This window comes from Lontra canadensis, unplaced genomic scaffold, assembly GCF_010015895.1.
Source record: "Lontra canadensis isolate GAN:19392208 unplaced genomic scaffold, GSC_riverotter_1.0 scaffold1, whole genome shotgun sequence".
NCBI classification, from domain to species: Eukaryota; Metazoa; Chordata; class Mammalia; order Carnivora; family Mustelidae; genus Lontra; species Lontra canadensis.
This window is the reverse complement of record NW_022630995.1, coordinates 132,137,288-132,150,765: the sequence shown is the minus strand read 5'-3', so window position 1 is coordinate 132,150,765 and position 13,478 is coordinate 132,137,288. Positions and strand designations below refer to the sequence as shown.

At 40.2% G+C, this 13,478-nt stretch overlaps 1 protein-coding gene across 1 annotated transcript in view; it reads right to left on the bottom strand.

Annotated features, from left to right (window-relative positions):
- Positions 1-13,478, bottom strand: part of CPE (carboxypeptidase E) — a 106,083-nt gene that overhangs the window by 32,024 nt on the left and 60,581 nt on the right. The window lies entirely within an intron of this gene.

The window sequence follows — 13,478 nt, the reverse complement described above, 5'->3', positions numbered from 1 at the left end:
TGTTTTTGTTTTTTATTTATTTTTTTAAAGATTTTATTTATTTATTTGACACAGAGAGAGAGAGAGAGAGAGTGAGCACAACCAGGGGGAATGGCAGGCAGAGGGAGAAGAAGGTTCCCTGCAGAGCAGGAGAAGCCTGATATGGGACTTGATCCCAGTACTCTGGGAACATGACCCAAGCAGCAGGCAGTGGCTTAACCAACTGAGCCACCCAGGCACCCATTCCCCCCCTTTTTTTAATCCTAATGATTAAAAGCATGAACTTCTGGAGCCAAACTGCATGGGTTCAAATCCTTGCACTAAATCTTACTGGCCGGACTTGAGCAAGTTACTTCCACTCTCTGTGGCTCTTTTACCACCCATAAAATGAGAGAACTATAAAATTATTCTACCTATAAAATTATTGTAAGATCTAAGTGAAGGAGTAAGTATAAATGCTTAGAATGGTGCCTGACAAAGAACAAGAGCTATGTGTTTGCTATGATGATGATGATGATGTCACATTATCTTATCAGTGTGACAAGCTTTACTACATATAATCTAATTTTCTCAACAGCCCACTAAAATGGGGAAGACAGATATTTTTATTGTCATTATTGTACAAATATAGCTCCAAGAGGATATGTTTTGCTAAAGGGCTCAGAATTCAGACATAAATCACTGTTGCCTGTTTCTGCTGCGGTCCGTTTCATTTAGGAATCATAAAATTGCAGAAAGCATAGCAGCAGATGCCCTTAATTAATCCTGTTGTTCTGCTCCCTTCTGCTTCACCCATCCCCCAGGCCCGATTTCTACCGCAGGAAGGATTCTCCCACTTACAAAATCGCTAGGACTGCTCACCCCTGGTGAAAAATTTAAATTTAAATTAAAAAAAAAAAAAAAGCACAACAAAACTGGAATACTTTTTCTCCTGGAAATATGTTATGAAAATATCCTTTGCAGAAGATTCCTGAGCACGTGATTTAAATGACTGCTAACCCCAGCAAACCACGTCCTTGGGTGACCTCTCAGCCTGCATCTAAGCTAATCTTAATCTAAGGATCAGGCAGGAGCAGGATCAGGGGCTACTTATCTGCCCCTCATTTTTCACTTTGAGGGCAAGTCGCTAACAAAACTATGCCTAGGGACTTGCCCACAAGGTACGTTAAAAGAGATGTTTCCTTTGCTTCCGATTTCAAAAATCATAATAACCTTCCTTTGTGTCAAAATCACAAGTTTTACACCTGCCTCTCACTGGATCTGAATTTGTTTGAGGCACAGAAGGGCGGGTAGCCGTCCATTACAAAAGAAAATAGAGATCGAGTAGCCAGAGGAGTATTAGGAGCCTATTCTGCAAAGTTCTGTGAGGAGACTGGACTGGGGGAGGCAGGCTGGTTCCACCCCTGGCCACAGCACAGTTCTGTGTGCTGCTTCAGTCATTCCAAAGTGCTTGGCCCGCAACCCTTAAGAGTAGGTAAGCTCACTGAAATTTTGTATTACTTCCCTGGATTTGGAAAATACATTCATAATCATTTAAAGGAGAAACAGCAAACTCATACTCACTTAGCCCCCCCAGTGTGTGTTTGGTGGTCACAGTAAATTTTGTATTGGAATCCAAATGCTCTCCTGATTCTGCCACAAACCACACCACTCCCTATCGCTGCTGCAACACCTGATTTTCCAAGTCAGAAATTTCCAAATTTCCAACATGGTTTTGTTTCTTCAACTCTATAGGGAAGTGCCCTCAGAAGCAACTCTCCCCCAAAATGTCTATTCTATCTGTGAGGAGATGGTAATAATAGTAACAGTAGCAAAGCTTTAGTTTGACATGAAGATAGAACTATAAAGGTCATTTTATAGAAGACATTAATGTATGGAAATGAAATTCAAGGCACATACGACTTAGCAAAAGAAAAGGCAAGTGTATTTTTATCTTCCTCTGCTTTCTAGAATGAATTAGATTGCTAGATAACGCTCTCATCAGAATACAGGAAAGGGGCTGCTAAGCCTAATGACGTGTCTTGTAAGATGAAGAAGAGCCACAGTGTTGTTGGATGTGCACATGAAAACCTTGGTGTCTGACACTACAGGAGACCCAGAAGCCAACAGAGCAGGATTCTTAAACTCAAGGAACGTGGGGTCTGGAGGAAGACACAGACATGCACACGAACAGTGTTCGGCAGTGAGGCGATGACGAGGGCATGTCAGATACATTAACCAACCAGCTTCAAGGTTCTAAAGTGCAATAGTCCTACCACCCAGATGGCCCTTCTCCGGCCCTTTGCCTTCCCAAAGCCAAATTTATTTTTACAACACAGCCCCCACTGGGTCCCCTCTGCCTAAAACCCATCAGCTGACTAACTTCCCATTTGCTTTCACCATAAAGGCCAAAGTTCTCTCCAAGAGCTTTAATCCCCCAGTGGTTCGGCCTGGCCCACCTCCCCAGTCTCCTGAGCACCACCTTCACTCCCGGTCTTCCCACCACAGGGCCTGGCGTAAGATGGACGCTGCTTACTTGTCACACACACACAGTTTGCCCTCACGGTCTCCTAACCGTGGAACACTCTGGTTTCCTCAGATTACTTGGAGTCTAAGTCCAGTTCTTTTGTCATCTTTAATACCTCAGGGTGAATATATACATTGATCAGCGTGACTGTTTGCTTTTCCACCCCAGACTGCGTGGTCTGTCAGTGTTGGGATAGTATCCACTAGAGCTCACTAGTACCTCGCTCCTGCCCAAAGGAGAGCCAGAAACACAGCGAGAGCAAAATAAATATCGATTAACTACAGTCACGAGTCAATGAAGAAACAATGGGTTGTGCTTCTCGCTCCCAGCCTCCCAGCGCGTGACTGACAGCACAAAGTGCCCCTGACATGCGGGTGTAGCTGTGGGCACCTAGAAACTTCCTGGCACAGTGAGGGGGACAAAAGGATAAACTGAAGGGGACTTGATGCAGGGTCAGGGAGTCCGTACCCCGGGGGCAATATTTAGAGACCTCCATGCTTATCTCTATATCCGACATTCCCAGGAAGAAATGGAAATTCTTCTTCGGGAAGGAAAGCAGCCGAGTTGTGTGAACAGCTGATTTCTCAGGAAGAAGATTAATTTCCATGGTCACAAGAGAACCACAAAACCTCTAGGCAAGGACTCCGCAGGGCTCTCTTTGTCGTGAAGTTTAAACAAAGGATTCTGAAGAGACTTTGCCTGCCGAATCCTTAATTTAGAAAGAGAGAGAAGATGGAAGCCTTCGGACTTTGGATAAGCCTCTGTGTCAGTTCACCTTCCGTTTATTTTAATGGAGGACTGACTGCTTTTCGTCAACACCGAATTTTCTTCTCTGCGGCTCTGAAGCTGGAGTTTGCAACAGGCTGTGCAAAGGATGACGTGTGCGTGTCTGTTTACAGTGTCGATACAGAACAAATCCCAGGTTAGCAGGTGTGTCATCTCTTGTGGACACAGCTGCTAACGCACACGTGCCCAGGCTCGAGCTCCTCTCTCCCCTAGCAACGGGAAGAAACGGTGGCCAGAACTGCTCTCAGCGCACCTGGGGATGGTTGGCTTTGCCTTCACCTTATGCTCTGCACTCACCATCTCGTTCATTTTCTTTTTTACACAGTGATGAGCCTGAGCTCCTGATCCTGCAGCCGAGGCATTGTGTTTGCACAGGTGGCCAAAAATGTCAATGGCATTGGCTCGGGAAGTACAGTTCCCCTGTTGCACCCATTTTCCTACAATTTCATGTAACCATCTGTCTTCCAGTTACTTCGCATGGCACCCGATCATCCGTCAAGGTACCATTAAAAGATAATCACCCGACAAACCAAACCCAGCCTGGCTGGGCAGCATTTCCATCTTCTTCATCTGCGTCACAGAACAATCAATGTGCCTCACTGGATTTGTATTTGCATCAGAACTATATAAGAATAACGGATGTTATTCTGTTAAAATCAGACCCAAGTCTTTACTGAAGTCAGAAATAAAAAATTCCAAACTGAGGAGGCAAATGATTTTAAATTCCATACCTGTAACTCTTCATTTGCTCCAAATGTTTATTAATGTGATTTGAAGTACCTAATAACTCAAAAAAGGAAAAGAAAGAACGAAAGAAAGAAAAGAAGAAAAAAGCGCCTGAGTGATTCAGTCACTTGTCTGCCTTCAGCTCAGGTCATGATCCTGGGGTCCTGGGATCGAGCCCCACATCTGGCTCCCTGCTCCCCAGGAAGTCTGCTTCTCACTCTCCTCTGACCCTCCCTTACCATTTGTGCATGCTCTCTCTCAAATAAATAAATAAAATCTTAAAAAAAAAAAAAAAAAAAGGAAGGAAGGAAGAAAAGAAAAAGTTTTAAAGAAACATCTACTGCTTCAAAATTAAAACATACGTATTTTATACCCCCAGAAACCCATACCCTTTGGGCTTAGCACATGGGTGAAGTTTAAAGTTGAGAGCAGACTGGCAAAGCCCCCAAAGAGTAGGAATTAATGGATTTTATTAAAGTGACCAGAGAGCTCCTAAAGCAGAAGTTCACAGGCCCAGTAGGCTGAGCCTTAAGAAAAAAAAAGAAAAGAAAGTAGTAAAAGTAAAAATAGTAAAAAAAATTTCCTTCTCGCAAAAAGGAAATTTTACTTTCACTACCTTATTTGACCCAAGGGTCAGCCTATCTGTCTCTAATATTTTTTCCTCTTGGAAATAGCTGACAGGCTGACCATTGGATTGAGGTCTTGATCAGAATGAAGATCCTTTCCAATCTTAGAGTCAATTATTCAATGCCCTCTACGTGGGAAGAAAAGAGCAGAGAGCAAATATCAAATGGAAAATGAGATAAACGTGAATATGGGTTGTAAGCTGTGAAACTCTGGGTAAGTGTAGCATCATTATTTAGAAAAAAGTAACTAGGTTAAGGGTATTTTAAGAAAGAACTTGATTATAGTATCAGAACCTTTCCATCTTTCATTCTGTAAATAGAGACGAAACTCCCATTGAGATGAATGTATTCTTCCTCCAACATCAAAATATTGCCAAAATATAAGTCCACTAACTCATTCAAAAGGTATGTTTTACTCACTGATTTCACAATTCTTAGAGCTGGGGCAATTTCAAGAGGCATGTTCCTGCTATGTGTAATATACTAACCACATCGCTGAATAACCAGAGCATCCAAAAATAAAATGCTATTTCTCAAAAAAAGCATGGCAAAATGTGCACCTCACCAAAGATTTTGAGAAATGGTCACATAAATAGCTACCAAAGCAGCAAAATCACTGAACCAATACAATTTACAAACGGCTATGCAAGCAAGTTGGAAACCTCTCAGGAACAGATGGGGCTTCCCATGAATGATCTCCCTCTCTCAGCGGAAAACCTGGGGTTAAGACATTAGTGCTACTAATTGTTTCCACTTGTTAGACATTCTAACATCTTAGAGCTTGTAAATCACTCTTGCAGAATGAACCCTGCAAGTTTCCAAAAACTTGTCAATAAACGCGTCATTAATTGGCTCATGTTTTAGCAGATTTTAGGCGGCCTAAAATGCCGAGTGCATTCCTAAAAGAAATCCAAATCTCCAAGGGCCAAATAGATAATAGAAGAGGGTGGATATGGATATGAAAATAGATTCTTCTTCTACAGAAGAGATGAGGAGAGAACAAAGAGAAGAAAAAAAAAAGAGAAACAAGGAAAGGCGAAAGAATAAAAAGCAGCTGTAAAAGACAATACAGAGTGTAAAAGATTATCTTACCTCCCCTTCCTTCCTCCTTCATAGTCATATCTTAAAATAACTAAATTTACATGTCATCTTGAAAGGAAAATCTCACTTCATCTGATTTTTAATGGACAGCCAACACAGATTACATTACAGAATTATTCTGCAGAAATCCATTCCAGAATTCTTTTTCAAACTATTAATTATGCATTAGCCATAACATAGCACTTTAAAATTCTCTTACAAATAACATCTAGCATGTACCTAGTAAGATCCTAATTGAAGAAAGAGGGATAAGCAAAAGAGCAGAAGTTATTTCTAACCTTGGAAGTCTATAAAAACAATGTCAAAGGTCCAATATCAATAAATACCTTTAATTTTTTTAATTAAAATATTTGTTTTTAACACCAGTATCCTAGAAACTGTATACAAATACCCCTATTCAATGATGAGTACATAAATGTTTAACAACTAGCTCTGAGCTGTTGGCCAATTTCCATGGTGTAAATGTGCCCACTCTGGACAATCTGGAATTACCAATGCAAGGTCAGTCGGCTCACAAATTTCCCGAAAATTAAAAATAGCTCTCTTGGGGCACCTGGGTGGTTCAGCGGGTTAAGCTTCTGCCTTCAGCTCAGGTCATGATCTCAGGGTGCTGGGATCAAGCCCCGTATCGGGCTCTCTGCTCCGCAGGGAGCCTGCTTCCCCCTCTCTCTCTCTGCCTGCCTCTCTGCCTACTTGTGATCTCTCTCTCTGTGACAAATAATTCTCTTAAACCAGTACAAGCCTACTCCAACACACTTCCACATTTGAAGCAACTATTTGAAATATGTAGCTTCTGGTTTCTTCACAGATTCTCCAGAAGGTGAATCTGAGGTCTAAGAAATCCAAAGGATTTTCAAACACGTTATGAAAAGTATAACCAGGGGATGCCTGGGTGGCTCAGTCGGTTGAGCATGTGCCTTTGGTTCAGGATCCCAGGGTCCTAGGATCGAGTCCCACATCAGGCTCCTTGTTCAGCAGGGAGTCTGATTCTCCCTCTACCTGCTCTGCTTGCCACTCCCCCGGCTTGCACTCTCTCTCTAACAAATAAATAAATAAAATCTTTAAAAAAAAAAAAAAAAAAAGAAGGAAAGTGTAATCAGGCTAGCCTCTACCGTACTGCCCTTCTTTATGTTTTGTTTTATGAAGTAAGAATTAAAAGATGTTTGGTTTGGGGTTTTGTTTTGTTTTTATTATATTGAGATAGAGCTGTTTTCCAAAGCGTTGCACCATTATCCATCCATTCTAGGGAGAAGTAAAGGAAGAGGGGAGTAGGGAATTTTTCTTTTGACTAAGTGAATTATTCTAGCAGTTACTGATTGACTGGATTACATCACTTTTACTCTAAAGCTGATTATAATAAATCAATGAAAAAATTTTACTTTAACCTATTAAGTAGTTTTTCTAAAATAATTATCATTTCAGATATTAAAAATTCTTTCTGTTCTTTCTACCATCTTGACCTACAAGGCTATCTTCATGATGAAAAAGGCAGTAGAATTTCTGTGCCCAGTCCCAGAAATTCATAGTTTAAAAATCACAGGAATTAGTTACTTAAAATTCATAACATGAAACACTTTAGAGATACTATCCAAGGAGAGGCTGCTAAAAAAGCCTGAGACTCAGAAAAACCTTTGACTTGTTTAAGAATATCGTGACATGAACACGGTATAAGCTTTAATATAGAAATCAGATAGGCAGAGATTGTTTTAATGATGTAGTTTCATGATTTGAAATCTTTCTATAGATATGAATCACCAGGAAAGACAGAATTATTTTTAAAGTACTCTAATAGCTATAGATCACATCAAATTGTTATCAGGATGACTTTGTGCTAGTATTTACTGAAGATGAATTCTGGACATCAAAGTGTCTTTTGAAAGTATTAATTTTATTTTAGATAACTCTCTTAAAAGACTTTGGCGTTTTTCACCAGTATTTGGATCATATAAAATAAAATGTGAAGATGAACATACCTAAAGGGCCAAGAACAGAACAGAGTTAAATGAACTGGCACCAGAAGAGGGGGAAAGAAAACATGAATGGACCTGGTTTCTGACAGGGGATTATGATATGGTCTTTGCTGGCTCTCACATGACCAGATTTGGTTGCCAACGGTATGTATCTCTGGGAAAACAATACCCATGAGGAGTCAGTCATGTCATAGTTCTGGAAGAGAACTTCAGGTGCTACATTAATTTCCCAGAGGTGGTTGTGGGAGGAAGGGTTTGGCTAATTCTGCAAAACTCCAGAGGACAAAACTAGAATCCTGACTAGAAGTACCAGAGAGAGAGTGTTTAGCACAGCTGAAGAACAAACTTTCTTTCAGCGAAAGCTGTCAAAAGCCAGAGCAGCTCTTGTGAAGTCATCAACTCCCCTAAAAGACACAGCGGTATCTCAAAGCAATGCTGTACATACAGGACTAGATGACCTCAAACATCCTAGCATTCCACAGAAACAGAACCTGACAGCTTTTCTTTGACAAACTATTGGTATTCAAGTTCCTCAACTTGCCCTACACAAATCATAGCTCTCAATAAATGTTAGCTGACAGTTTCGACAGTTCTCTGGAACAAAGAGAAAATGGTAGATCATCATCGTGAACTAAGGAATGATTACAACAAGTAATAGCAAAACACAAGTCCCTATCCACCAGTCACCACTCTGTATGCCCATGAAAAACAGCCTATCTTACTCCAAAGGTGAACAGATGAGGGGACGAGTGAAAGTGATGGCCTCAGAACCTAGGTGGGTCAAAAATGTCAAACATTTCTAGAAATGGAGAAAAACTTCCATTTACAATGAAGCAGGTGAAGTGGTAGCAATATCAACGACCTAAAGCGATATCAGCAACGTCAGACTTAATTGAACAATCTCTTCCCAAAAACTCATTGGGAGTTTTTCTTTCTTCTCTCAGGAAGAAGATAACTCAAAAGTCAAACCGATTTGTCAAAACATCTTCAGGTTGCTATTCCCTTGACATCAGAATAAAGCCGGGCAGTGCAAAACGTACACCACCAGTCTCAGCAGTAGGGGGCAACACAACAGAATCTTTTCCAGGAGAGTAGAGGGCAAAATGGAGGCCCCTGGGTCTTTTGCATGCCTCAGCACCTTAAAAATGCTAGCACCTATGATCTGGTGATGATTCCTTTGTGAGAGGGCTGCGGCCACTCTCTGTCTCCCGCCAGGAGATTATTCCATACTGGGGCATGCAGGAAGTATCCTCTTTTGTTCAAAGTCGTTAAAGAAAACTGTGTTGACTTACTGCTCTCTAGGTCAGGATCAGTTGTGGGCTTCTTACAAATACAGATTTTTGAGCTCAATTCCCAAAGATCATATTTCAAAAGGTCTGAGGAAAGGATATAAGCACCTATATTTTTTGAAAGATTTAGAGGTGAGAGCACCTGGCTGGCTCAGTTGTTAAGTGTCTGCCTTCAGCTCAGGGCGTTATCCCTGGGTTGTAGGATCAAGTCCCACGTCGGGTTCCCTGCTCGGTGGAAAGGATACTTCTCCCTTCCCCACTCCCTCTGCTTGTGTTCCCTCTCTTGCTATCTCTCTCTCTGTCAATTAAATAAATAAAACCTTTAAAAAATAAAAAATAAATAAAAGATCTAGAGGTGATTCTAAGAAACAATGATTTGTGAATAGCTACAGACAAAGTCTGGTGATGGGGAGGAGTTCAATGATGCCAGCAGACAGGTGGGAATTCCAGTGGCCAACGGTCAGTGGGATACAGATGAGAAGGGTGATAGTTCTTTTTTTTTTTTTTTTAAGATTTTATTCATCTATTCGACAGACAGAAATCACAAGTAGGCAGAGAGGCAGGCAGAGAGAGAGGGGGAAGCAGGCTTCCTGCATGATCCCAAGACCCTGGGATCATGACCTGAACCAAAGGCAAGGGCTTTAACCCACTGAGCCACCCAGGCGCCCCAAGTTCTTACTTTATGGGATGTTGGGTTTTTTTGAGAATTTGATTTAAAAGAAAGTAAGAATTCTCTTCCTTCACATTTACAAAAGAAATTCCACAAAATTATGGAAAGATCTTACGGATGTAAGGAACTTTATACCAGACATTTAGAAGTCAGAATCCGGAAACAGAGAAATCACCAGCCTCCATAAATATCAACATACATTTCTTACATACATGTTTCCTGATCCAGATGAATGGACTATTCCATGCCCTTCCTTACTGCAAATAGAATACAGCAACATGGCAGCAATAGAGAAAGAAGGTCAGGGGAGTGGGGAGCATGGGCTTAGATAAGACAGACTTGGGTTTGAATTTCAGCTCTAACATCCTGTATCTAACCTTTTGCAAATAAACTCTTCCCCAAGCCTCAGGATTCTTTTCCCTATAAATTGACTCCCTAAAACTTCTTTTGTTGCATTGTTGAGAAGAGTAAAATGAGAAAATGAGACATTTTCTGCCATGCTCGACCAATAAATGGTGGCCCATGACTCATGGAGTTGACATAATATGAATAATCCTCCATACTGAAAGGATATAGAAGCTAGAAGATTCTAACGGTAATATGAGGTGATCCTGAATCTTTCAAAGTGAGTTGAAAAAACTGACCAATCCTTCCAGGATTATAGGTAAAAATATCAGCTTGGTGTTGAGCTATCCCATAGAGCAGGCTCCTCAGACTTGGATGAGCATGGGAACCACCTGAAGATCCTGTTAAAAGGCAGACCAGCTCGGCAGCTCTGGAGAAGGGTCTGAGAGCCTGAAACTCTAATAAGCCCCCAGGGGACATCTGGTGCTGGTCTGTGGACCACTGTGAGCACAGAAATGTTATTTGGAACTTCCAAAATAAAGAGTATGGGACAGAGAGAAAGAGAAAGAGCAAAAGACTGCCTTTCAAATAATAAAAAAAGACTCTTGAGAAACCTAAGTGCTTTGTCTTAACATTGGCTCACTCCAAACAGGGTTGAGTGCCCACCCTGCCAAAGGCACACAGCATAATTCTGGGAGCCACTACATGGCTTCAGGCCTAAGGTGCACTATGAATGCTAAACCGCACAGACAAAAAAGTATCCGCTAATGTATACTGAACCCAATGTTAGATGCAAGATGGTGGTAGAATATTATGAGGCTTTATTGATACATCCTTATAATGCCCCAGAACCATTCAGATTACAGGAAAGTATTTCACTCTTCTCAATTTTAAATTCAATATTTAAATTTTAAAAATACATTAAATAATTATGCACAGTTCTACATTTTGAACATCATTATAAATAAATTATGAATGATCATGGATTCTTACAGGCTATTACTATCATATTTTGTTTATAATTCTTCCACTACTTTCAAGATTTTTACTTATTGCAATTATTCCGATTTTATCTCCTACTACATCTCACCCCTCTTCTGCTAGTCTTTTATTTATTTCTTTGGGGACTAAGATAAGAACTTTAGGGATTTTTTTTTCTCTTTGCAATGAAGAGGAGAGGGTAGTACAATGAAGGACAAATCTCATACAAGGACAAGTAGGCAACTAAAGAGATATGCACAGCCCCAAACAACGATTAGAGATTTCTGATCTTATAATACATTTTATAAATTGGTATTAGTATTTCATTGACCCTTCCCTTAGGGATTTTTTTGGTGGGCAGAGGCAGGAGAGAGAGAGAGTCTTAAGCAGGCTCCACATCCAGCATGGAGCTAAACATGGAGTTTGATCTCATGACCCTGAGATCATGACCTGAACCAAAATCAAGAGTTGGACACTTAACAGACTGAGCCACCCCAGAGCCCATCCCCTAAGGATTCTTTAATGTTGACTTAAATATTCTACAAGAATTCTAAAGTAGAAATAATATTGAAATGTTTTAAGAAAATAAAACCACTGGTTTCAATGAAAAGCTAAAGACAGTTATTAAATATTAACTAATTATCTTGAATTTCATCTGTCCCAAGTAAATAATATCTACAATCCCAAAACATCAACAAAAAATATTATATTGAACCTTGTCATTTTTCTTGCAATACGTTCGTAATTCTTTTAACATTATCTAAGATTCTGTATTTGAATGGTTTGAGCTATCGTGCCCAAAACATTCTTATTAAAACATTTCTTGTTAACAAAATAAAGGGCTACCTGTTTCCAAAGTTAATGATAAAAATCACCATATATATCAAAAGTTGCCATTAAAAAATGACTTCTAACTGCTTAACAGCTCAGAAAAAGATAAATAACTGTATCCCAAGCCCAGCAAGAGAAGAATTTCTTTTCTGATAATTAAATAACAACAAAAAAAAACAAGCCAAAAAAATCTCTCATGAAATTGCATGACGCCAAAAGAAACAAAAACCTTTACAGCTCTATCTACACAGTTTCATCACATATCTCAACTTTGAGGTAGGAAGTACAGTTATTTCCTTCATATATCTCACCAATCACTTTCCCATCTTTCCACTCACTTCTCTGACCTGTGGATGATCTCGTCCCCACAATACATAAAATATGAAACAACATACCCAATTGAGCAATAAGAACAGTCATGAAAATTAACAAACAGAAGTCACAAAAAGAATTAGATCCCTCCTTAAATAAACCGGTATTCTTTTCTTTTTTAAGATTTATTTATGTATTTGTGAGAGAGAGAGAGCATAAGCAGAAGGGACAGAGGGAGAGGGAGAGAGAATCTCAAGCAGACTCTACGCAGAGCGTGGAGCCCAATGTGGGGCTGGATCCCATGACCCCAAGATCATGACCTGAGCTGAAATCAAAAGTCTGATGTTTAACCAACTGTACTACCTAGGTGCCCCAAACTGGTATTCTTTTTTTTTTTTTTTAAGATTTTATTTATTTATTTGACAGAGAGAGCGAGCACAAGTCAGGGGAGCAGCAGACAGAGGAAGAGGAAGAAACAGTCTCCTTGCCAAGCAGGGAGCTGGATGCAGGGCTTGATCCCAGCACCCTGGAATCAGGACCCGAGCTGAAGGCAGCCGCTTAACCAACTGAACCACCCAGGTGCACCATACACAGTCAATTTTTAATAAATGTTGAACTCCACTGAACATGGGTCTTTTTCTTGGCAGCCAGATTGGTATTCTTGAAAACAAAATGGCAACTCAACATTTCTAGTGTCACACATGAACACATTAACATACATGGCAGTGTTCAAATGTTTACTAACCTCTATCTCATCTTATCCCTCTTTAACCTCATGGTATACATGTAGGCATTATCACTATGACATTGGTAAGCACAGGCTAATCATATCACAACTACATCATCTTATTAGACCTAGACTCTGAAGTTTGGTGATATTAACAATGGTCTGCATGTATTAAGGGCTTACTCTGTAGCAGGGGATATTCCAAGGGCTTTTTGTTTATTAATTCATAACGTACACACACACACACCCTATGAGATAGGAACTATTTTCATCTACATTTTACAGATGATGAAACCAAAGGCATTGGGAATCTAAATAATGTCCTCAATATCACACAACTTACTAAGAGCAGTACTGGGATTCAACACCCTTGACCTACCACCACAGCCAAGTTATTTAACTACCCTGCTACCTGCCTCACTTAATCAAATTTTGATATTCCATTCTGCTTTGCCTTGGATATCCAAATTCTCGTTTACCAATATGCAATAATCACTGAACGGTAGATGAAAGATCAAAAATGTCTTGGTGTGTCAGCCCATTGTTACAGGTGTGGTAGAGTAAAGGGGTCAGTTAGGAATGACAATGGTGCCCCCAGTAATAAATGAGATTGGGTCTTTTGTTTTATT